This window comes from Chelonoidis abingdonii, chromosome 11, assembly GCF_003597395.2.
Source record: "Chelonoidis abingdonii isolate Lonesome George chromosome 11, CheloAbing_2.0, whole genome shotgun sequence".
NCBI lineage: Eukaryota > Metazoa > Chordata > Testudines > Testudinidae > Chelonoidis > Chelonoidis abingdonii.
In genome coordinates this window covers 38234409-38257472 of record NC_133779.1, presented here as the reverse complement: position 1 = coordinate 38257472, position 23064 = coordinate 38234409, and the positions used below count along the sequence as shown (strand labels likewise).

Below are 23064 nucleotides of genomic sequence, written 5' to 3'. Positions count from 1 at the left end.
GTGTTGGGCATTGTACCAATTTACCTATCCGCTGAAGCAGTACAACTTGCGTGTTTAACTCTGAACTGGTCTCGGTGTTAATGGCTGGAGGTCTAAGACCCTCTTGAGTCTCGACATGTTAAATAAAATGGAATTAGGTGGAGAGAGGCGAGAAGAGGGTTATGAATGGGATTGAGAATATTTGTGCGCAGGTGTGAATTTACCAGCATACGGATTGAATGTTGTATCCGAAGGATTATGCTAGCCCATGTAGATTAATAATGACAAAATAAGTGAATAAAGCCTAAGCTCTGTTCTTAGCTATCATGGCCAGGAGTAAGGAGTTCATTTGTTGCTGAAGACAAGGCAATCAGATTTTTTGGGACTCTGGCAGCTCACAGGTGATAGGGTCCCAGGCCATTGGTTATAAACAATTCAGAGACATGTTGGACTGAAGGGGTCCTGAAGAAGTTATCAAGTCCAGCCCCCTGCGCTGAGACAGAACCAAGTAAACCCTAGGCTACACCTGATGGGTGTTTGTCCAACCTGTTCTTAAAAAAATAATTTCACAATCTCCCTTGGAAACCTGTTCCAGAGCTGAACTATCATAGAGTCAGAAAGATTTCCTAACATCGAACCTAAATCTCCCTTGCTACCAATTAAGCCCATTACTTCTTGTCCCACCTTCCACGGAGAACGACTGATCTCAAACCAGTTCTCCAAGAGGTTACAGCTGAGGAAGAAACTAGAGCCAAGAAAAAGCTGAACAAGCATTTTAGCAGGGAAGGCATCCTGAGCCCCCACCCCATGTTGAAGACATTAGTTGTTTAATGATGTCGTAGGCAGCAGAAGGGAGAGGAGACAAAAGCAGGTTTATAAAAGGCCGGTAGTTAGCTGTGAAAGGACACAATGGCTGGCTTTTCCTCCTCCACCAAGATGTAAACCCTCCAGGGGAGGTGTGAGGAATCTGTGTGGCATCCAGCACTGCCCTGCTCTACACAAGGAAGTTGCATGGTCTTAACTAAACCCCTATCATTACAGTGCTGATGTAGCTAGGCTGCTATAGAGAGGTTTATACCAGTGTTGCTGCACTGGTGGGGGAGCAAAGGGGCCTTCTACCACTGCAACTGTGTCCACGTTAAGGGTTGCGCTAATTTTTTTTAAACCAGAAATTGCACCCTGAGCCAAAAGTTACACCAGTACAAAAACTGGTGTTTAGACCAGGTCCGTCTCATGTTGGTCTTTAATACAGAGTGTACCCACCTGTTGTCTCTTCTTATACTTGCTCTTCGGGGCAGACAGTCTTTCTTCTGCGTCTGTACAGCGCCTAGCGCACTGCGGCCCTGGTCCGTGACTGAGGCCCCTAGGTGTTACCGCAAATAAATACAACACGTTCTGAGGTCTTGCCTGCATGGCGCATTTCAGCATCGCTGCCCCAGTAAGCCCTACCAGAGTTGGAAGTTAAGCCTCCAGCGTCCACCCCTCTTCCGTTTGTACAGTCCCCAGCACAATGGCTGGGGCTCTCACATGCTACTGTAACACGCAAAAGACTAGGATATGGTGGATTCCACTTTTGAAAAGGGAGGATCTCTCCTCCTGGCTGACACACACACCACAACTGGTGCCTTTAAGCTGTTCTAAACAGTCCCTTACTGAGCAGTAACAAGTAGCAGCTGGAGCTGACACAGGGTGAAAGAGAAAGGGCCTTCCCTGAAAGCAGCTACTGCCTTCTCCAGCATTCAGCAAGGACCTTGGCATCTTGAGAAGGCTCACACCAAAGGGCACCCCATGCGGTCAGCCTGGCTAGCGCAGATGCTGGAGAACGCCGCAGCACGGGCAGGCTGTGTTGTGGCACAAAGCTGGAGTGGACACTCTTACTGTCTTGTCTGTACAGCCAAAGGACTCACCTGGAGACCAGTGACATCCTTCCAGCGAGCCCTGATGCAAAGGTCTGGTCTGTAGCTTCTCCTCTAAGCAGAGGCTGGAGGGAGGCACAAATCTATGCTAATCTGGGGAAAGATCAGCCCCCATCCCCAGAATCCCCACAACCCCTCCCTGCTGCAAAACAAACAGCAAGATCAACTGGCTTTTAAGATGCTTCCTAGAAACTCTGATCCAGACCCAGGGCACCCAAGAGCGAACAAGATGCTAGGACTAGGGAGCAGCACTGAGAATGCCGCAGTTCATGATCCCAGATTGTCCTTGTTCACAGGGCGGACAGGACTCCGGTTCAAACACTATTGGTATCCCAGTAGCACCTGGAGGCTTAGACTCAGCTCAGGGCCCCATTGTGCTCAGTGCGGTATAGACACATAGGGCAGGTGTTTACACTGTAAGTTCCTTAGTAAGAGACAACGGACAGAGAAGGTGGGAGGGAAAATAGAGTCACTGACAGGTGAAGTGACTTGTCCAAGATGACACAACAGGGCTGGGAATGGAACCCAGGTCTCCTGAGTCTCAGGACAGTGCTCTATCCACTAGCCCATGCTGCCACTAAACACAAGGATTCTCTTACCTATATAAGCCAGGCTTTTCTGCCTGCCATAAAACAAGGTCCCAGCAGGACTGTGGCTAGGACCTTAATTGTGTCTATGTACCCAGATTTCTTGCACCTTCCTATGAAGCACCAGTGCTGTCAGAATATTGGACTAGCTGGACCGCTGGTCCAGCCCCATATGTCAGCTCCTGTGTTCTTAATTATACAGCGGAGGTGGGGAAAGGGTTGCTCCTGTATGGTCTGACATGCACAGTTCTCAGAATAGGAAGATTCCCACGCACACCAAATCAGAAAGCCAGGAGAGACCCCTGGTTTCAAAACCCAGTTCTGGGGAGAGCTCAAAAATACAAGTCCAGCAAGGAGTGACCGGCTCACCCAGCACTTATCCGCTGACGGCTGCAAATGTGGTTCTGTCTCGGACTGCACGTAGGCCTGAACAGTCTTAACCTTGTCCCCACATTGCCCTGCTAAAGCCAGATGCTGCAGCATCAATGGAACACAACCTGGATGTTGCTTTCTCCCTTCTATGCTGCAAGAGGAGAAAGCATTTCAGAGGCATGAGGTGGGGACTGCTTTATATAACCGGGTCCCATAACCTCACAGCTGTTGTGGCACAGAAACAAGCAGATGTGGTGCTAGCCCACTGGAGGCCCTAACCAGGAATATTTTCAGCCCCTTTTCCCAACCCTTAAAAACACTAATTGCATTATTTCCACAAACCAGGTATATATTTATATTTCCACACACACACACTTGTTAAAAAGTCCACATTAAATAAGACACATGGTATTTTGGGAGGAACACTAAATCAGGACCCTCAAAAATTGCTTGGTCTGCTTATGCCTCATGCCATCACTGGAAAAACGTTAGATTTCATACTCATCCTGTGCAGTAAGGGACACTCTCAAACCCTGACCGCAGCAGGTGTACGAGATAGAATGGCTCGAACACCAGCAGCACTGGCCCATACGAGGGATCCCACCATGGTCTGGAGGACAGGGCAATGGAAACAGGAATGAGGAAAGCAGAATTCTTACTCCCATCTGTGACACTGACCTGCTGGGTCACCTTGGGCAAGTCATTTCATCTGTTACTGTTTCTGCATGTTATCATAAGCGCTTAGAGTGGGGAACTGTCTTATCTGTTTGCGCAGCACTTGGCCCAATGGGGCCCCGATCTCAGACCAGGCCTCTAGGCACCACTGCAACATAAGCAACAACAGCAGTTACCAATGGGGGAGGGAGGGCAGCGTGAGCAACGGGCGGGAAAGGCACAAACAGGGCTGAGAAGTCTCTGCTCATTCCTCCGCCCTCCTCGTTTACAAGAAAAAGGTGGTGAGCTCCATTCATAGAGAGACAGATCACAACTGGAACACGAGTCATTACAGTAACCATGAGCTTGTAAGTCACACTTCTCTGGTGGCTGGCTCTCGTTTTGCTATGACTTGCCAACTTTGATCAATACACTGATCAAAAACCAGAGCAACTAGAAGTCACTTTTGTACGATGGGCTTAAATTAACTCAACACCTTCTGGCAATACAAAGGATCTTATAGTAAGAAGTTGCTCAGTGAGGGACTGAGGGTAGGGGGGAAATCCATTCCCTTCTAATAAAGCTAAAGGAGAGGTGTACTGTATTCTCTGGGGGTGGGGAAGTATTTTGGGGTGCCTACATCAAGTGATCTCTTATACAGGTTTCTATTATATTTCCACAAAATTGTACCCTGTGCAAAATGAATTTCTAACCATGCTTATGAAAGCGGGCAGGGGGCTTCGGAAGCCAGTGTGAAAATTTGATCTTGTGGATTGAACAAGTGTACCCAGTGAAAAACTGCTTTCCAAAGAGGCCCCCACCTATGCAATGGGTAGAGGTGCAGGTCTCTAGACAAGTCACACACACACACTTTTCATCCGTGGCTGAGGGGCAGCAGGTGAAGCGGGTGTTGCCCTGGGCTGCCTGCCGTTTGACCTCCATGGATCATTTTCTTAATGGAGAAGGATGTAGTGTCAAAATAATTATTTTTAAGTAAGAGGTTCCCTCCTGAACTCCCAGCCAGAACAGATCCATTTAATGGATCTTGAAAGCCACATCAGAAGGTAAAGGAGAAGTGGCCTTGAATTAAAGGAGAGTCAGTCAGAGGCAAGGACCTGGTGATATCTGTGGAAGCCACTTAAAACCACACCCTAATCAAGGTAGTGTTGTCTAGTGGATAGGGATTCAAGAGATTACCTGCTGACCTGCTGTGTGACTTTGGGTAAGCCGCTTCCCCTCCCACACCTTAGCTGTCAGTCTCTGAAGCGCTTACAGTCTAAAGGAACATCTCTTATGATGTGTCTGTACAGCACGTGACACACTGGGGCCTGGATCACGGGCATTGCTGGACTCATTTTAAAAATAGTCTCAGAAGTCTGATGTGCTAGAAGCAACATGGGGGCACTTCAGCTGCTAACCCCACTGACTTCCCATGAGAGCAGGTGCTCAAAAGAAAAAAAAAAAAAAAAAAAAAGGTGTCAGTTGAATTCAGCTAAAAATAAGCCATAGCAGGCAGTTCGGGTTTTGCAAGTCGATGGACAGCTCTGTTATGTCACGCTGCCTAGCCACATAGCACATGCACAGACACAGCAGTGTAATGACCTGGAGTGGACAACTGGTTTCAGTTTACCTCGAATCCATTTAAGGAACAAGCCGAAGATCAACAATGCTGGGGGTGTTCTTGCAAGTATACTGCATGGTTTAAAAATTAAGTCTGGTGGGGGGGGGGGGTGGAAATCAGAAAAGCCAGAAAGGGCAGGGAAGAATCTGCCTTGATTTCCCTCTTGTGGAGCAAGACACCCTGCATCGGGCCATGGGAAAATGGGCTGGCTGTCTGGTTTTAAAGAGATGCTGCAGATCCTCCTTTAGCACAGACAGGTTGCTTTGCATTTTTGTTTTTAAAAGGTCTGTTTTTGCCCACTGTGTCCACTGCCCTCCCCTTTCGGTCTTCCCACACATTAAAGCAAGAGAAGCCATTTCCTCCCTCCCAGAATTTGTTTGTTGCTATGGCATGGTTGAGCAAGCTGCAGGAGAGAACAGAGAACTCCATCGATAACCCACACTGATGAGTGTTAGAAAGTGGCTTTTGGTCTTGCCTGTACTGATGTCGCCCGCCTGACATGTCCAAAAACTTGAGAGTCAGGCCCTGCAACAAATCATGGGATTTACACTTAAATCAGAAGGCTCCAACCCTTATGTTGTTGTTGTTTTTTTTTTAAGCCTTTACAGTTCATGTATTTAATCTTGTCAGTGCAACCCATGAGGGCTAGAAACGTAATTAAAAAAAAAAAATATCTGAGATTCACACACAGTCTTGGAGCTGAAGCGCTAAGAGAAGGAGCAAGCCTCATGAACACCCTCACAACAAACAAGGGAGTGTGGCGTTTGCCCTGTGTCTATTGTCATCATTGGCACCCGTGCAGAATACTACCATCCCGATGGTGTAAGAAATCGGCCCACCTCCACATCAGCTACAGGAGGCAGTGTAGTAGCCCAGGGATCTCCAAAAAAAATACAATTAGAACAATTAAAGCCATTTGTATTGCCGTGGTGCCTCAAGGCACAGTCATGGACCAGAAACCATGGAACGAATGGAAATGCAGAATTAAAGATGGCCCCAGGCCACAGGGCCTACTTCAATTGTAACCCCGCCGTCTTGAATGGATATTATCCCCATTTCACAAATACAAAAACTGAGGCCCAGAGAGAAGTGACTTCCCTAGGATCACACAGCAAATGACTAGCAGCGACTCTTAGAACCCTGCATTCCCTTCCATTCCAAGTTCTGAAGGGTGCATGTTATTTATTTATTCATTAGATACACACACAATTACAAAATGTTGGAAAGTATCCTTTTGAATGCTAAAGTTTTGTTGTTGTTGAAGATACAAGGAGAAATAAATATCTGTCAGAACATATTTTAAACAAGCTGCTTACAACATTAGCTTGTAGTTAAAATCATTTGAGTTCAGGGGAAAATGCACCTGCTCAGCTTTCGGTGAAAGAAAAATTGCTACAGGCTGTAAGAACAGCCAAACCACAGAAATTAGGACTATGAAACAAAGATGCTGGTACAACCTTAAATATAAACTATTTCCACTAGATCACAGCAACTTTTTAAGTAGCACCTTTTGTCCCCCAGGACCCCAAGCCACTTTACAAACTAAAATACAGAAGGTATCATTACGTCCATCAGTTAGGGCTGCCACCTCTGGAGCAGCTCGAAGCAGCTGTTCTAACTGCACACAGCAACTCTAAGCTACAGTCGAAGACAGGAAAAGAAGAAAAACACCGCGGTCATTTGAATTGCTAGAGCCTCCAGGTCAGTAAATTATTTACATTACAGTAACAACCAAGGGCCTTCATTGGGAATCAGGGCCCCCTTGTGCTAGGCACTGCCAAAACAAGCAAACAAATCTTAGAGAATGTGCCTGTCGATAAATTCCATTTAATATTCCCACCAGCTGCCCTGATTAGAAGTCTGTGGTCTCATTAACAGGACGGATTAATATTAGCCACGGAGCAGCACAGTAACAACTCTGCTATCCTGACACACAATCGCTTCCCTGCGTCAGGCCTCTGTTTCTCAAGGAGCAACCTCCAGCAAGGGTTTTGAGTTTGCAGAGGACAAGTCGAGACCCAGCACAGCACTGAGATGTGGGGGTGGGGGGCGCGATCACAAAGCTGGGGAGCAAATGATTTTGCAGTTGCGCGGCGGGACGTGTGTTGAAAGTGAGCCTTGCTTATCCCATGCTCAGCTCCAGACAGCACGACTTGTTCTTCAGTTTCGTGAACACTAAATTCTCCCATTTCTTTTTGAATTACGATATTGACCCCAATGTTTTAATAAGATGGATCTTAAGTGAGGCAAAGTGACAGGCAAGGCAGGCTAACACTGCAGATGTCAGAGACTGCAGAAACCTGCGTCCTATTCCTAGATCTGCCACAGACCTACCGCCTAACCTCAGACAAGTCTCAGCTTCCCCTCCAATACTGTCTTGTCCATTTAAATTAAAGCTCTTTAGGGCAGGGATAGGTCCTCATTATACACACACACAGACTCCTAGCACAATAGGTCTCTAGGTGCTACTCTAATAACTAACTTACAGTAATAAGTCATTTAGATTCTAGCAAGCTCAGGATTTTCTCTTTTTTGACAGACACCCGGCCTAGATGGAGATTGAGGGGACGGGGAAAACAGTTGTTACATGACAGGGTTACCACCCCCATTTTCATACAAATCAAGTTGTCTCAAGGTTTTATATTGTGGAGGGTAGGTGGAAATCAGACTTCAGTCATCCAGCTTGAAAAACCCATGCACCAATTTACACAACTGGAAACGGCGTGGAGGCAGAATAGAGACACACACACACACACCCAGCAATCAGAGAAGGGGGTTACATTTTAAAAGCCAGGAGTAACAAAGGTTAAGTTCAGACATAGCAAGAAACAAGGGAAACAAAAGGCTGATCTAAAAATCCTGAGAGTTTTGTAAACCAAAAAGAAAAAAATCCAAGGGCTTCCTTAGAGAATTTCTAGCAGCAGCATTCGTATCCACCCCCCACTCCCGGCCCTTCTCTCCCACCCAAATATAGATCTGTATTTGCAAGTCAGCCCTGCAGAATCAATAGACCCTGATCCCCAACCATGTAAGCAACCTGGGTGGGAAAATAATCACACAATCGACGTGGTCAGTTTTACCGGGTTCTTTCTTTAAGCTGCTAAACGAGGAGGGTTCCTCTCATACACAGGGAGGATAGGAAAAAAAATAATCAGCCCGAGCCAAACTCCGGATTTGAATGGGGAATAGCCTGTGTGTGCCTGGAACTATCCAGGGCCTTTCTAGCTGCTGGGGGAGCCGAGAGGGGAGGGTGTTTGAAGTGCTTTGCCATGCACGGAAAAGGTCAGTGTCCAACTCTTGCTGCCGCGAGAAAAAAAAAATGGAGCCTTTTGCAAAGGCAGAGACAAGCACTTTACAGATGAAACAGGCGGAGAGTTTGCGCGGAACCCTGCCCGGGCGCAGAGCCCCTCTGCCCCGGGGAAAGGCTCCATTGCTTCCAACAGCGTTAAACGAGCTTCTAGGGTGGAGGGACAAGCCCCTTCCCCCCCCCCAAAGGGGGGCCGATCTGCTGTTTGCCAAGAGGATTTCCTCCCAGACACTAAAACAATTGATCTTTGAATTCCAACCCTCCCCCCAAACCGGCTAGATTTCTTTGGAAGTTACACAATTTAAAGGGGGCAAAAAAAGGGGTGGGGGGGGATTGTCGGGTGTTCATGCTAATAAAGGCTCGACACGGGGGAAGTCGATAAAAGTTGCAGCCAGTCTCAGCTGCAGGAAAGCCCCCCCGGCGTCCCCATTCATCCTGCAACTTTGTTTAGCGGGGACCCTACTCCGCGTCCCCCCCACCCTTTTTATAATGCAAAAATAAAAGCCATCGCAAACCTTCGCCTCTTCCCAGCGATTGAGATTTCAGCCAGCGGGACGGCCCAGGGCTTTGACCCCACTTTAAAGGAGAGAAGGAAGGAGCTTTGCTTACCCAGAGCAGCCTCCCTGCTAGGGAGCTTCATCACAGCCCACGAGTCCCCCGGCAGCTAGTCCGCCTCGCTGCAGAGTGACTTGGCCACTCCGGCTTTCTTTTTCTTTTTTCGGTATCTCTCTTTTAATTGTGTTTGTTTTAATGCACCCCTATCTGGCCTGATTGGTAAATTTCTCATTGCAGGCAATGCAAGCCCTGGCCCCCTTCCCCTCCCCCTGCTGCCTAAGGCGTGCTCATGGCTGGCTGTAGACAAATCATTGGGTGACAAATAGCAATCAGATGCAAATTCCTAACCTCTGAATCAGAGACCTGCCATAGGAGTGGGCTGCCCAGCTAGGGACCATCTCCCATTTCCCCAGCTGTTCCCGAAAAGGCGCAGATTATTGGAGATTAAAAATCCCAGAAGCCTCTTTGCATCTTCATGGCCATCCCATTACCTGGGTTTATTTATTACCTTTGCAGGCACGATCCTTGTTGCAAGTGGCTGGTGTAATTTTGATGTAAACTGTAGATTATTATTATTTTTAACGACATACTTGCAAAATTTCAAATTAAGGGCTTGATCCTGCAACCACACACTCAAGCCCCTTTAAAGCTGATGCGGAGGGGAGCTGTGTCCACAAATACCAGTTATTTGCCTAAACATTTGCAGAATTAGGATTTTAAGGCATTGAAACCCATGCAGAGCTCAGTGCAGGTCTGTGCCTCAGTTCCCCCATCTGGAAAATGGGGGGGAAAGATACAAAGTGCTTTGAGATCTGCCGCTGAGAGTCTTCTTTTGAGTTGTCTTCTTATAATTTTGAAGTTTCCCATCAAGATTATACCCCAAAGCATCAGAAATCATCCCCTAGACTCCTGACTGACTCTGCCTTTGTTTAGAAAATAAATACCTGTTTTTATTCTGACCGATGGGGTTGGATTTTCTGTCCACAGGCAGAAACCTATATAGTCGTGGCTCCTTTAAATTTTTTTTTTAAAAAAGTTTTAGGCGTAACTGCCTTTAGGTTGGTGGTGCTGCACTTTAGGAAGCGTCTCAAAAGAGCCCGGAAGGTAGAATTTAAAGGTACACAGTCCATTTGATTTTTTGTTTTTGCAAATACTCAAAGCACGTGTGTAATAACTTTACTGCAATGGGGACTACTCAAATTACCCACCTGTGCTTAAATCAGCCCCTAACTCTTTTTTTTTTTTTTAAATCTAGCTCTGGACTGACCATTCTCTAAATAGTATGTCCTGGATTTTATTTTATTTTTTACTTTTTGTGACGTTTTCAGCATCCTTGAAGATATTCAGAAGGATGTTTCAGTAAAGGAAAAACTGAATAAATCTTAACATTGACAGGAAGTCAGACCAAATCATCATCATGTTTCTCTTGCTGTCCTGTACAATTCCTGCATCAAGCCTGTAATTTCTGTTTGAGCTCCAGCCTCTCTTTGATTTGGTCTTTGCACCTGCAAATGTTCCCGCACAGCTGAATTGTTTCTATGGGGCTAACAGGAGTAAAGACTACTCTAGCAAGTCAGATCAGCAGTTGTGACTAGAAAACACTCAGGGAGCAGAGGGGAGGGCATAAAAATATGTAATTTTTGTAAGAAAATAACAATACACTGCACTTTTCCTTTGTGGATCTCAAAGCACTTTACAAAGATCAGTCTCGCTGTCTTTGTTTCACAGGGAGGGAAACTGAGGCATGGAAAGCTTACAGCCAAAAGCTCACAGGCATGCTCACTGATTTGGGGTGTCTAACTTCAGACATAACAGACTATCATGAATCTGTGACTCTGGTACCCCCAGTTTTCAGAAGTGCTGAGAACTCACTACTCTAGTTGAATTCAGTGCGAATGGTAGGGGCTCAGCACAAGTGAGAATCAGGCACAAAGATTCTGCTGTGGGCCACCCCCAAGAACTGGCTTACTCAACATTTCTGCCTTGTGTTCACTAGGAAGAGAAGTGTGTTTTTAACACATTGGCTGATACATGGTAAAATCCTATTGTGGACAAGGCAGCTGTAGTTTTAACACGTGTTCGCTGGTCAGATACCTTGACCCCAACGCGTATTAACCAGCCAGCTCTCAGGGTTCTTGGGAGTTGACAACACTGGTTTAAGCATATTCATTCAAAAGAAACGTTCACAGCAGCACGGTTGCATTTTGTACAGCTCCATGCACATTGCTGGCACTAAATAAATAGTAAATCCTACTTATTTCCCAGCTGCAACCTCAATCACTAGAAGATCACGGTGTCTTCAGGCTCTGTATTATTGTTTGGATTCCCCTGAGGATATTATCCTTGCAACTATTTAATTTCTTGCAGGAAATTAGTTTATTTCAAACAATCAAGTCAATACGAAGTATCAGAGGGGTAGCTGTGTTAGTCTGGATCTGTAAAAAGCGCCAAAGAGTCCTGTGGCACCTTATAGATGAACAGATGTATTGAAGCATAAGCTTTCTTGGGTGAATACCCACTTCGTCAGACGCATGTGGTGGAAATTTCCAGAGCAGGTATAAATATGCAGGCAAGAATCAGTCCAGAGATAACGAGGTTAGTTCAATTAGGAGGATGAGGCCCTCTTCTAGCAGTTGAGATGTGAACACCAAGGGAGGAGAAAATACCAGGGGACTTGAAGTTTATTTTGATAAACACAAGTTATTTCCTGCTATAAAATTGCAACACAGCGGTTTAATATTAGGCCAAGAAGGCTATTACGGTCAACCCAGAAAGGTTCAAATAGATGCATTTGTTAGGGACACAAGTCTCTGCTAACACAACCTGGTGGTTGCCATTTTAATTATACAAAAAGTCAAGAAATTCAAAGTTATAGAGTACAGCTACCTTGACTGGCAAACTGACACATCTGAAGAAGTGAAGTTTTTTACCCACGAAAGCTTAGGCCCAAATAAATCTGTTAGTCTTTAAGGTGCCACCAGACTCCTTGTTGTTTTTGTGGATACAGACTAACACAGCTACCCCCTGATACTATGCTTCACTTGACATTTACTGTGTGTGTAAAGCTGAGCGTACTCCATTGTCACAGGGCATATACAAATGAGTCAGCATGGTCTTATGAGTAGCGCTAGGGAATGGGAGTCAGGACTCCTGCCTTCTTCAGAGCATTGGACTGGGACTCAGGAGACCAGTCTGGGTTGTGCCACTTAGCTGCTGGGCAGGTCACGTTCTTGCTCTGTGCCTCAGTTTCCACATCTGACCCTGTCAAGTGCTTTGAGATCTACAGGGGAAGAGTGCTATAGAGGAGTTAGGGATTATTGTTTTATGCTATGGCTTGTGATATTAACGTTAGTACAGTATGTGCATGTCTCAGTTACAGCTGCAATGAGAATGCTAGGTCTTTCTCAATCAGAATGGTGCATTAAGAACAATTATTTAACGTTACATTTTGTTTCATTGTTGACAATAAAAACAAATTGACCAGTGCACAGGTAAGGAAAAGTACATTACCTAATCTAGAAAAGAATCCAGCATGTCTTAATAATTAGCACTTAATAGCCTCAAAGCTCACTAAAACCCCAATCAGTCTTCACAGATACATTGCGGTACAGTCAAGTATTATCACACACACCCATTTTACAGGTGAGCAAATTGAGTCACACAGTGGGTAAGGCCAAAAGTTCCAAAATTGGATACTAATTATAGGCACCCAACCTAAGACATGCTGGGCCTGATTTCAAGAGGTGCGGGGCACCCAAAACGCCCCTCAAAATCAGTCCCAGGGTGTCAAGTTGAGGACCCCAACCTAGGGACCCCTTTTGTAAAGTTGGGCCTAAATGACTTGCAAAGCTGCAGATGGAAGGAGAAGCAGAGCTAGGAATCGAATGCAGCGGTTCCTGGCTTCCAGTCCCATGTTCTGACTACACTGCCTCCCCTGCAAGCTTTCGTGCCAGGCCCTGCTGCATCGCTGATGATGCAGGACACACGATGCACAAAACCAGAGGCAGTGAGGGCCCAACAGAGAGACTGAAAGACCTTCTGGTCCCCATTGTAGGGGATTCAAGTTGCAGCAGAAGGCTAGAGCGGAGAAATGAGATCCTGTGGGTGAAGATCCAGATGCAGCTAATCATCTGCACAGATGCTGTTTAGGATGACCTGCCCTCCGTATGCACTGAAACTGGGAGAGGACAAAGCACCCTCGGCATTTGCACTGAAATTTCCTAGTTCAGAACTTTATTACGAGCTTTCAGAGTTCACCCTGTAGTCCTTTTGGGATCTTCAAGAGGGCATGGTGAGAAGATGGAACATTTCCTGTGATGCAGTGGGTTGCTCACACCCGATGATCCTATGAACCGTCACCTGAATCCTCAATGTGAGCTGAGATGCAGCTAACTGCTCTAAGCTGCTCTCAGTTACCAGCTGCATCAGAAGATGGGGGAAGGACCTTGTTATGCCTTTGTCTAGATCCAAGGGCTGAAAGCTGAAGTTGGTCAGAAAACATTGGTCCCCCAAGTCTGGAATTCTCTTTGCCAGTGGCCAGTATCTAATGTTGTAGAGAGGGATATACGTGCAGTGACCTTGACAATTGTGCAATGCTGGATGTGGATGGGGCAAATTCCTTCCTGACCCCTGTAGGCAAACTGCTTATGCCCTGAACCATCACATTTGATGATTACCCTTATCATAGCATGCATGATTACTGGTGTGATTTTGGATCACTACATCACACACTCTTTCCTTTGGGTTACAGCTGTGATGAGCAACGCAAGGATGGATGACACAAAACAAAATAAAATCCTAATTTTCAAGTAAGGTTAACTTCGTAAGGCAGAAAAATATCACAATTTTGTCTCATTTCCTTGTGCTCTCCTGCCTGTCTGTATCCCTCTGTTATCTCTTGTCTTATAGTTAGATGTAAGCTTCTTGGGGCAGTGCCTAGTGCAACGGGGTCTTGGTCCATGACTAGGACTCCTAGGCGCTATGGTAATACAAAGAAATAACAATGATGCAGAGAACGTTGTGTAGTGGCTAAAGACTACAAGGCGAAGTCAGGACTCCTTGGTTCAATTCTCAGATATGGGAGGGAGTATGGTCTAGTAGTTAAAGCTGGGGGGGGGGAGTGCAGGACTTCTAGAGCCAAATTAATTCTTGGTATACCCACCACGATCTGATTTTCTTGTCTTTGTCACATGACATTAGGCAAGTCAACTGATCTCTCTAGCCCAGATCCTCCAAGGTATTTAGGCTCCTAACTTCCACATCCAGGGCGCAGCATTTCTGGGGATAACACCCTATACAAGGGCCTGCGTGAGAAGGTAAACAAAGCACTATTCTGCAAATCACGCTGAGCTCCTCAGATGAAAAGTGCCACAGAAATGCAAGTGGCTATTGGCAAATGTTTCACCTTCTACCCCCAGCAACTGGATTGGCAGGGCGGTTGAGAAACGACACCATCAGGCCCAGCAGGGGCAGATCCCTGGTGCAGTTACTGGCTTTTTCTTCACCAGGAAAAAACAGTATTTCCCCATGTGTCTGCTACCACAAATCCTATTCCATCTCTACACTCCAAAACCAGGTGCGCCTTTTCAGCGAGATAGCACCGATCCCATCAGAAACATGGCTCCGTAGTTTTCACCTTGATATAGTTGGTCCAAATCAACCCCAGAGGTGAGACAGATGGACCTTGACTAGCTACATCGAGGTAAAAACTGCCTGTGCCTCATCTCCACTAGGATTTTACAGAGAGAGAACTAGCTAGATATAAAATCCCACCTGTTTTTGCAGTGAAGACACAGCGTGGACAAGCCAACAGCAGTTTTAACACGTTAGCAGCTCAATATGAACACCGGGCTAGTGTTTAACTGCTAATACATGTCAATGCTACAACTGCCTTGTCCACACTGGGATTTTACCGTGGTACTGTAGTTTCCACGTATTAGCTCCCATGTGGTTTAACCCCCACCCCACCCCACCCCACCCCATGCCTTTGTTCCTAATGTGGGTGCATCCCATGTCGGACAGAGCAAACCTTTGCAATGTGGAATGTGACTCCCTGGAAACATCTTATCTCTCTGTGCGGTGGGGTGAGCCTCTCCCCAAATGCAGCGTTCCTCCTGATGCTAGATCAGAACTCGCATGGAGGAAAAAAAAGAAAAAGAACATAAAAGCAAAAAAAGGCATGCTGAGCTGGGGGACAGAACAGAGCAATGCGTTTAAAAATCAGGATCTCTCTGGCTGGGTCATCACTCGACTTGTCTTGCCGAGGAAGCCGGCGGGACCTGGATTTGGTAGGTTGTTATTGAGAAAGGGCCGGATCAGCATTTTAAAATAAGCTGTTTCAATATTACATTATTGTCCTGTGTTATTTGTATTGCTGGAGCGCCCTGCAGCCCCTGTCGTGCACCGTGTCCCCGTTGTGTCAGGCGCTGTACAGATACAGAACAAACTGTTCTACTGTAGAGGCCCCAGCTGAGATCAGCTCCCCCACTGTGGTAGAGAGATAGTAGGAAGCGGTCCCTGCCTGGAGAATGATTTGGAAGGGAACATGTCTGGAAATTACTTACTGGTGTCAGGAGGGTTTCTTAATACAATATTAATACCCCAGCATAGTCTGATGAATAGGATACTGGTATGGCAGCCAGGAGAGACCTGGCTTGTACTCTCAGCTCGGCCGTCAGCGTAGGCTCCCCTTCTCCGTGCCTTGGTTTCCCCAATTGGGGCTCACGATACTTACCTTGGTAAAGTGCTATGGGATCTCGGGATGAAATTTACTTGACATTGGGGTTTTTCCATAGTATCTTTTGTATTTGGAAGTACCTCCTCTAATTTATCACCTCAGCTACACAACCCTTATCCCTGCTGGCTGGACAGAACCGCTGGATTCAGAAAGGGGGAGGGAGCCCTGCTTGCTTTCCTCATGGGAGCAGGCATGCTGAAGTTTGTCTTGCTCCCTACCCTCGCCAGTCGCCTTAACCTGGTGCCTTCAGGTTTGGAACTGGAGGTCTTTCCCTGTGCGAAGCACACCGGGCAGTGAGACGTCCTGGGTCTCATTCTCCATCAGACTGAGTCTCAGGCAGCAAAGTGAGTGCAAACAGCCACGGGACCAGAATGGTGCAGAAGCTAAGTGGGGGTCCATTGCTCCAACCTGGGTGCTGCTGTCAAGGCAATCTCCATTTCTGGATCCGGTTGAGTTAGGCACCTAGAGGCCAAATGGCCACTGCTCTCTAAATGAGCCTCTTTTGGCCGCTGGCCTGTCGAGGGGAACTGAACTGCACCAGCCCCAGATGGGCAGGCAGGTTAAAGGCCCACAGGGAGCCAGTGTAAGGAAAATCACCTGCATTCGAAGGAAGAAAAAGTCTCACTTTGGGGATGCTCCCTAATGCACATCAAGGCTTGTAGTAAACAAACCAGAGTGGCTGTAACTATATCCTGCCTGCTGGGCTGAATAGTAGCCCTTAGGGCCTCTCTGGGAGGGTGGAATTACAAGCAAGGCTAGTGAGGGGAGTGGCTACTGGAAAGGGCTTCTGGGCAAATAAAGGAGCAGGAGGAACCAGGGTTGCTTTGGTTGTCAGCTCCCATATTCACGATAATATGGGTTGTGCCCAAAGCATATGCCTTGCAGAAGGGGGTTGACAGGGCAAAAGTGATTTCACTGCAAAACCAACTTCTCCTCCCCAGCATGAGATCGGAGCTTGGGCAAATCATAGAAAAAGCTGCTCTCGGGTTCTTCAAATCCCACTGGCTAAGGTCGGAAGTGTGTTATGAATCTCACAGTGGGGGCATGGCCCCCAAAGGATCCTGGGTACAAGAACAGGATTCACTTGGGAGCAGGGGTGGCTGCTGCTTTCCAATAGCCTGCACAGGCCAGCAACATAGTAAAAACATTTGTTTGGATCAGATGCTCCAGAGTGCTCAGCGGCTCCCAATTCTGGGTACAGAGTGCTTGGGAAAACTCACCTTTCCAAGGCTTTCCTGCATCTATGAAGGAGCCTTTCAAAGGTAAAAGCAAGCTGCATTCACGTGGGGATGGACCTGACAGGGCCAGTCTGGGTGTACTTAATCCTGCTTCAGCCCCATAGTTCCCTACCCCTAGGGACCTCTAACTAACCCAGATCTGACCTTCCATTGCTGCCTGCTCCGGTCCGCAGCCTGAGACTGCCCACACCCCCCGGTGCACCCCTGAGGAATAGGAGCAGCTGCAGGCACCTTCAATCCTCTGATAAAAAGGTCCTCAGGAGTTCTGGGTTCAGACTGACTCACCATGCGACCTGGAGAAACTTACTTCCCCGCCTCTCTGTGCCTCAGTTTCCCCCTCTTTAAAACAGAGAATAATAATGCTTCTGACGGTTTTATCACATGACAGCTGAAAAGAACTAGATGGAATAGACCCTAAACTCATTGGGATCAGTGGCAAAGCTCCCACTGACCTTAATGGGGCCTGTGATTGCAAATTAATGTCTTATTATTTCAGCAATAGCTTGTCCTCCATGTGCCTGGCTTTCATTCTGGTGGGGCCATTTCGCCATCTATTGGCATGAGAAGCAATGACCACAGAGGCCTGTTGGAGGCAGGTGAGTTCTGCATGTATTTCACAGAACTGGGATGCTGAACGGCAGGGTCAATCCTGAAACACCAGGCAGCAGGGAGCTCAGATGTCTATGCAAGGTGCAGGCACAGCATGAGGCTCAGCAAGGAGGCCAAACATCTTCCAAGAAATACGTTTCTAATTATCTTGTTATTTTTCTTGCAAAAATTACACATTGGAAGAGCAGGTTGAAGTAAAGGAAGCTGATGGTTTGTGGTCTTGCCAAAGCAAAGGTTCCTCCCCCCTCTAAACAGTAATGTTACAGATTTTTAAGCTGCAGGGGAGGAGCTTTTTAATGGCTGGAGCAGGGGATGGGGAGTCAGGACTCCTGAGTTCTGTTCTGGGGGGGAGAGTAGAGTCTAGTGGTTGGAGCAGAGGACTAGGCATTAGGACTACAACTGGCTTCTATACTCACTCTAGTAGGGACTATTGGGAGTTAGTGGCTGGATACAAACCCTTCAATGCCACGCCGCGCCAAAGCTTTAGGATGAATCAGAAACTCCTTTGCCTCCAGTCATTCTCTGCTCTGAGTGGCTCTCCCATCCCAGCCCTCGCTGGTCCTAGCTGGAAAGCCAACGTAACGTTTGCCCCATTTGTCTTCACACAAAAGCCAGAGCAGGCATGGACATTTCAGTTCATTCATCCGTTCATTTCCCTCCACCGCCTCTTATTCCCTTTCTGCCTGGAACACTCAGAGAGCCTCCCTCCACCCTGAGAACACCACACACCAAAACCGATTGACGCATTGCGGGTGGGGAGAATGAAGACAGAGCAGGTGATGTTTCAAGTGGCTTTGCCTTGCAGGTTAGATATTCAGAAAGGGAGACTCCCGCCCCCTCCATCCCCAGATGCTGTCACAGCTGGGCTCACTTGTTCCATTGTCAAGGTGTCCAGGTGCAGGGTGGAATTTACCGGATTCACTATTGCTAGCAAGACTTTGTCTGTTCGGTACCGTCCAGGTAGCCACCCATAAAAACCAACACTAGTCACTGGCTATCGAGGAGACCCCACAATCCCCCCTCTAGGATGATCAGCTACTTCACCCAGCAGGATGTACTTGCAAATGCACTGGGTCTGAACATTTCAGCATCAGGGGATCAAAGATAAGGTTTCTTTTCCCCTGTACCCCCCTCAGGTTACAAACTGCCCCCCCCCAACAATGAAATCTTCCCCTTCAGGGCTGGTGGTGTCCCTGTACCAGCTTCCCTTACTCTGTTCTTGTTTCTCAACTTGGAGGTTATCAGACCTCTCCCACTCTGGGGCTGACTGAGGAGTTCAGGAGTCGTGGCCTACTTAGTTCTTGGTCTCTCTACATGAGGCTTCCAGCGAGGGGCCTAGTTTAGCGCTGCAATTTCTGGGCACTGGGTGTTTCAAAAGAGCAGGGGATCTGAGGGGCTCTGGCAGAGCCAGGGGGAACAGGATGCCGATCTTTCCCAAGACTCCTCCCCACCCTCATGCAGAGCAGCTCTGTGACCGTCCCCACTTACTTCGTGGATTTTTTTGGATAGTCCGACTTGTTTTGGATGGGTTTTATGGCAAATCATCACCACTAGAGGGCTACCAACACCTGCCGTAGCCTGCTACAGTCCAGTGCAGCTGGTGCATACAGGACACTGGCTGCAGGAACTGGACCCCATGGCTCCAAATCCGAAATCCATTGGGGAGCAGGACCCAACCTGGGGTCTGCTTGCAAACCGATGGGAACTCCAGCCTTCCAAACACACCATGCCCAGCCAGCTTGCTTCTACCCTGGGCACGAGGGGAGTTCAAGCTCCATTGCCTGGGGAGCCCTTTGCCTCTCTCAAATTGTTGCCCTGAAGCAGGACAGTTGCAATGGGGGTTAGGAGGGCAAGCCTGCCGATGGGCATGGTAGCGGCAGTGTCCGGGAGCCCCGGACCCTTTTGAATTGCCCAGGCAGGCCTCAGGGCCCTCTCTGCAGAAGTGGTGGGCTGGGGAAGTCAGTGGCTGTCCTGCAGTGCCCTTGCAAGGAAATGCCTCCTCTCCACCACAGGCACCAGTGCCAGGCAGGTAGGGCTGGGTGCAGCCCTGGCAGATGGGACCATGCTGTGCTTTCAAGCTTCAGGTGTTCGCCCCCTAGGACTGTGCTAGGAGAGGGGATCCCTGCTCTGCGCTAGCTGGGCAGGCAGGTGAGTGCAGCCGGGGGGCAGGGTCTCTAGGGGGGCGCTGGGCAGCAGGAGCAGTTTGTGTGTGTGGAGTGCTGTGTGGTTGTAGTGGTGGGGCTGTGGGGAAGGGCATTGGGCAGTGCAGGGTGGGGGAGATCTGTGTGTGTTGGGGTACTGGGCAGTTGTGGGAGTGCAGGACAGGGATGGTGGTGTGCAGAGTGCTGGGCAGCTGTGGTGGGGCTGTAGGCGGGTGGGGGGCACTCGGCATAGCGGGTCCAGGGGATGCTGGGCATAGGATGTTGAGTGAGCCGTGTGGCACAGCATGGGCCCACCCCAGAGAGGAAGGGGCAAACTGGCAGCACAGGGCTGGGCTGGCCAGTCAGCGTCTGACAGCTGCCGGTTTCTAAACAGTGCCCTCCCACTGGGCTGGGCAGAGTGGGGCTGCCCCCTCTGTGCCATGCCCCATTGCCCCTGGCTGGCCCCTCGCTCCAGGTACTGACCTCCCCGCACCATGCTCCATTGTCCCCATGGGGGCCCACAAATATGTTTGGCGCTGATCCGACAAAAGGTTAATCGGGCCCTTGCAGCAGTGAAGGCAGCTGGGCAGGCACATCCCTTTCTAGGGGGCCCATTGACCGTTCTGCCCTGGGGCCTGGAATTGCTGTCTGCAGGCCTGTTGGCCTGGTCTCACGTACACCAGCTCACACAGGCCACCAAACAGCTGTAGCTACAGGGCTGTCAGTGCCCTGCTGGCTTCTGGTTCCCAGCCCCAGGAGCAAAACCAAACTGCCTGGACTCCAAAGGCTTCTGACCATCTCAGCCTACATCTCTCCAAAGCGCCCTGCTCAATGGGACCATGCATAGGGGCTGCTTGAACTGCCAGGGGGTTAATAAATGCACAGGCCAGCAGGGCTCTTGGGATCTTCGATGCCGACCTCCTGCCTAACCTGGGCCAGAGAACCTTGACCAGCACTTCCTGCATCCATCCCAATCACCTGGGGTCTAACTAGGGTGTATATTTTTATCTCCAACCTTGACTGAAAGATTCCCAGTGACAGGGAATTCACCCCATCCCTTGGCCATCTGCTCCAGTGGCTGATCACCCTCTCTGTGACAAACCTGTCCCTTGCCAGTCTGAACTCAGCTGACTTCATCTTCCAGCTCCCTTGTCCTACACCAGGGGCTCTCCACCTTTCCAGACAACTGTCCCCCTTTCAGGAGTCTCATCTGTCTTGCCTACCCCCAAGTGTCACCTCACTTTAGAGGTGCTTGCTTATAAGATCAGACACAAAAGCATCACAGCCACGCTAGTACTGAACCATGGCAGCCTCTCTCATTTCTACCATATAATTATAAAATACATCCGTGGGGATATAAATACAGTACTTACATTTCAGTGTACAAGATGCAGAGCAGTGTAACCAAGTCATTGTGTGTATGAAATTTTAGTTTTTCCTGACTTTCCAGTGCTTTTTATGTAGCTTGTTGTAAAACTAGGCTCATATCTAGATGAAGGGATGTATCCCGCAGGGGCGCATGTACCCCTGGTTGAGAATCACTGTCCTACACCAGAGTGGGTGTGGGATAGGATTACCAAGCCTCCAGGATTATCCTGGAGTTAAAAGATTACGCTTTAATTAAAGACAATGTCATGTGATGAAACCTCCAGGAATTCAGCCAATCAAAGATGGCAACCTTAGTGTCAGGAGCTGTGTGAGGTTTAGGGACAATGGGGGGCAGAGCAGGGCTCTGAGGAGTACCAAAGGGGGGACATAAAGCTGCTGAGCTGTCTCCCCAGCCCACATGTAAAGTCCCTTAGGGCACAATTGATTTACAAGGCAGCTGTTCCCCTGACCTGGCTGTAGGGCCCTTTGCATCTCTCTTTCCCCCAACTACAGACACTAATTTCCTTCCCATAGCTCCCCCCCTCTAACAAAACCCTTTATAGCAATCACTGGCCCTTTCCCAGCTGGGTCTGATAATCTAACAGGGCTGGCCCCTGGCCCTGGGCCCTTAAAGGGGCAGAGGTCCCAGTTACCGGGAGCCATGAACAAACCCCAGCGCCCGGGGAGCCATGTGGGGTTTAATCCTTTCCCGCCGGGGCTGAAACCCGACCATGCAGAGGGGCTGCACGCACCTGCTCCCAGAGGGAGGAGAGACGATGCCACCTGCCACCCTGAGCTGCTGCCGCTGCCACCTCCACAGCCACGGGGCTGACGAAGAGATGATGAGACACCACCGAGTAGTGCCCGCCTGTTGCTGGGCAACCCAGCACCCACAATTCTTTCTCCTAGGTAACCCAGCACCCATGATACTTTGCTGCCCACCTGCCCCCGGAGTAACTCTAGGGGTACCAGCCAGAGGCCCAGCTAGCAGCCAGTGGTGCCCAGCAAGGATGCTGAGCCAATGGACTGGTCTCAGATGGGTGGAGTGTAGGAGTGTCTTGCACCTTCCCCTCCCGCCCCAGTTCGAGCCCTGCCTTGGAGCAGAGAAGGTCTGGGTTTCCGCAGGACCCCGACTGTGGCTCTGCCAGAGAGGGGGCCCCACCTGAGATGTGCCATCAAACCAAGCAGGGGGATTTCAGCTCCCCTCCAACAGAGTCTGGTCACAAGTGAGATGAGTTTTCTGCTCTCAGTCTGGCACTAATGAATTCCATGAAAGTACCAAGGGGCTAATCTGTTATAAGCACAGGAGGCGTTGGGCTCTGGGACTCCTGGAACAGATGGAGACAGACTCTATGTGCGAGGCTAACAAAAGACTTGACTTTATTCTATTTATAAATAAACAGCGATTTTTTTCCTCTCCCACGCTCACAAGAGCAGGAACCAGAGCGAAGCCACCACGAGCCAAAAGCAGTGCATGGCGTTTGTACATAGCAGCCTCCGCAAAGAGCCCTGTTTGTGTAGACACTCAGGGAGCTGCATCATCCCAAAACCTCCTGGCCTTGGGAATCTGATTCACCTCTTTTTGTATGGTGAGCGATGCCTTGAGCAGAGCCCACTTCCCCTTCAGGGAGCTTGGGTTAACCAGTTGCTTTCCCCGGCCTTCCATGGTCACAGGTTTCATGAGCTGGGGGATTGGCTCAGATTTCCCCACCACCCCACCATGGTATACAATCTTCTCCCCTGCAGATGGAGAGAGCACAGCATGTTCTCCAGAGGCTGGTGGCAAACATGAGCTGCTAGCCCCTGTTCAGACATTCTCCCTCGGCAGGCTCAGCTAGTCCTAGCCAAGATTGATGGGTCAGTTATGCTCCAGGCAGACTCCCAGAGCCTTTACAAGGACAGGAACAGTCAGGCTGGATCAATCCCAGGGGTCCGCTGAATAGCCCATCTCTGAGAGTGGCCAGTACCAGCTGCTTCAGAG

General features: G+C 48.7%; 1 protein-coding gene across 1 annotated transcript in view; it reads right to left on the bottom strand.

Annotated features, from left to right (window-relative positions):
• The window catches only part of ARID3A (AT-rich interaction domain 3A), an 89140-nt gene extending 79787 nt beyond the window's left edge, over positions 1-9353 (bottom strand). Inside the window, exon 1 of the mRNA XM_032785764.2 lies at positions 9046-9353. The gene's annotated coding sequence lies outside the window, so the exon portion shown is untranslated. The remainder of the gene's footprint in view (positions 1-9045) is intronic.
• Between the last annotated feature and the right edge of the window lie 13711 nt (positions 9354-23064).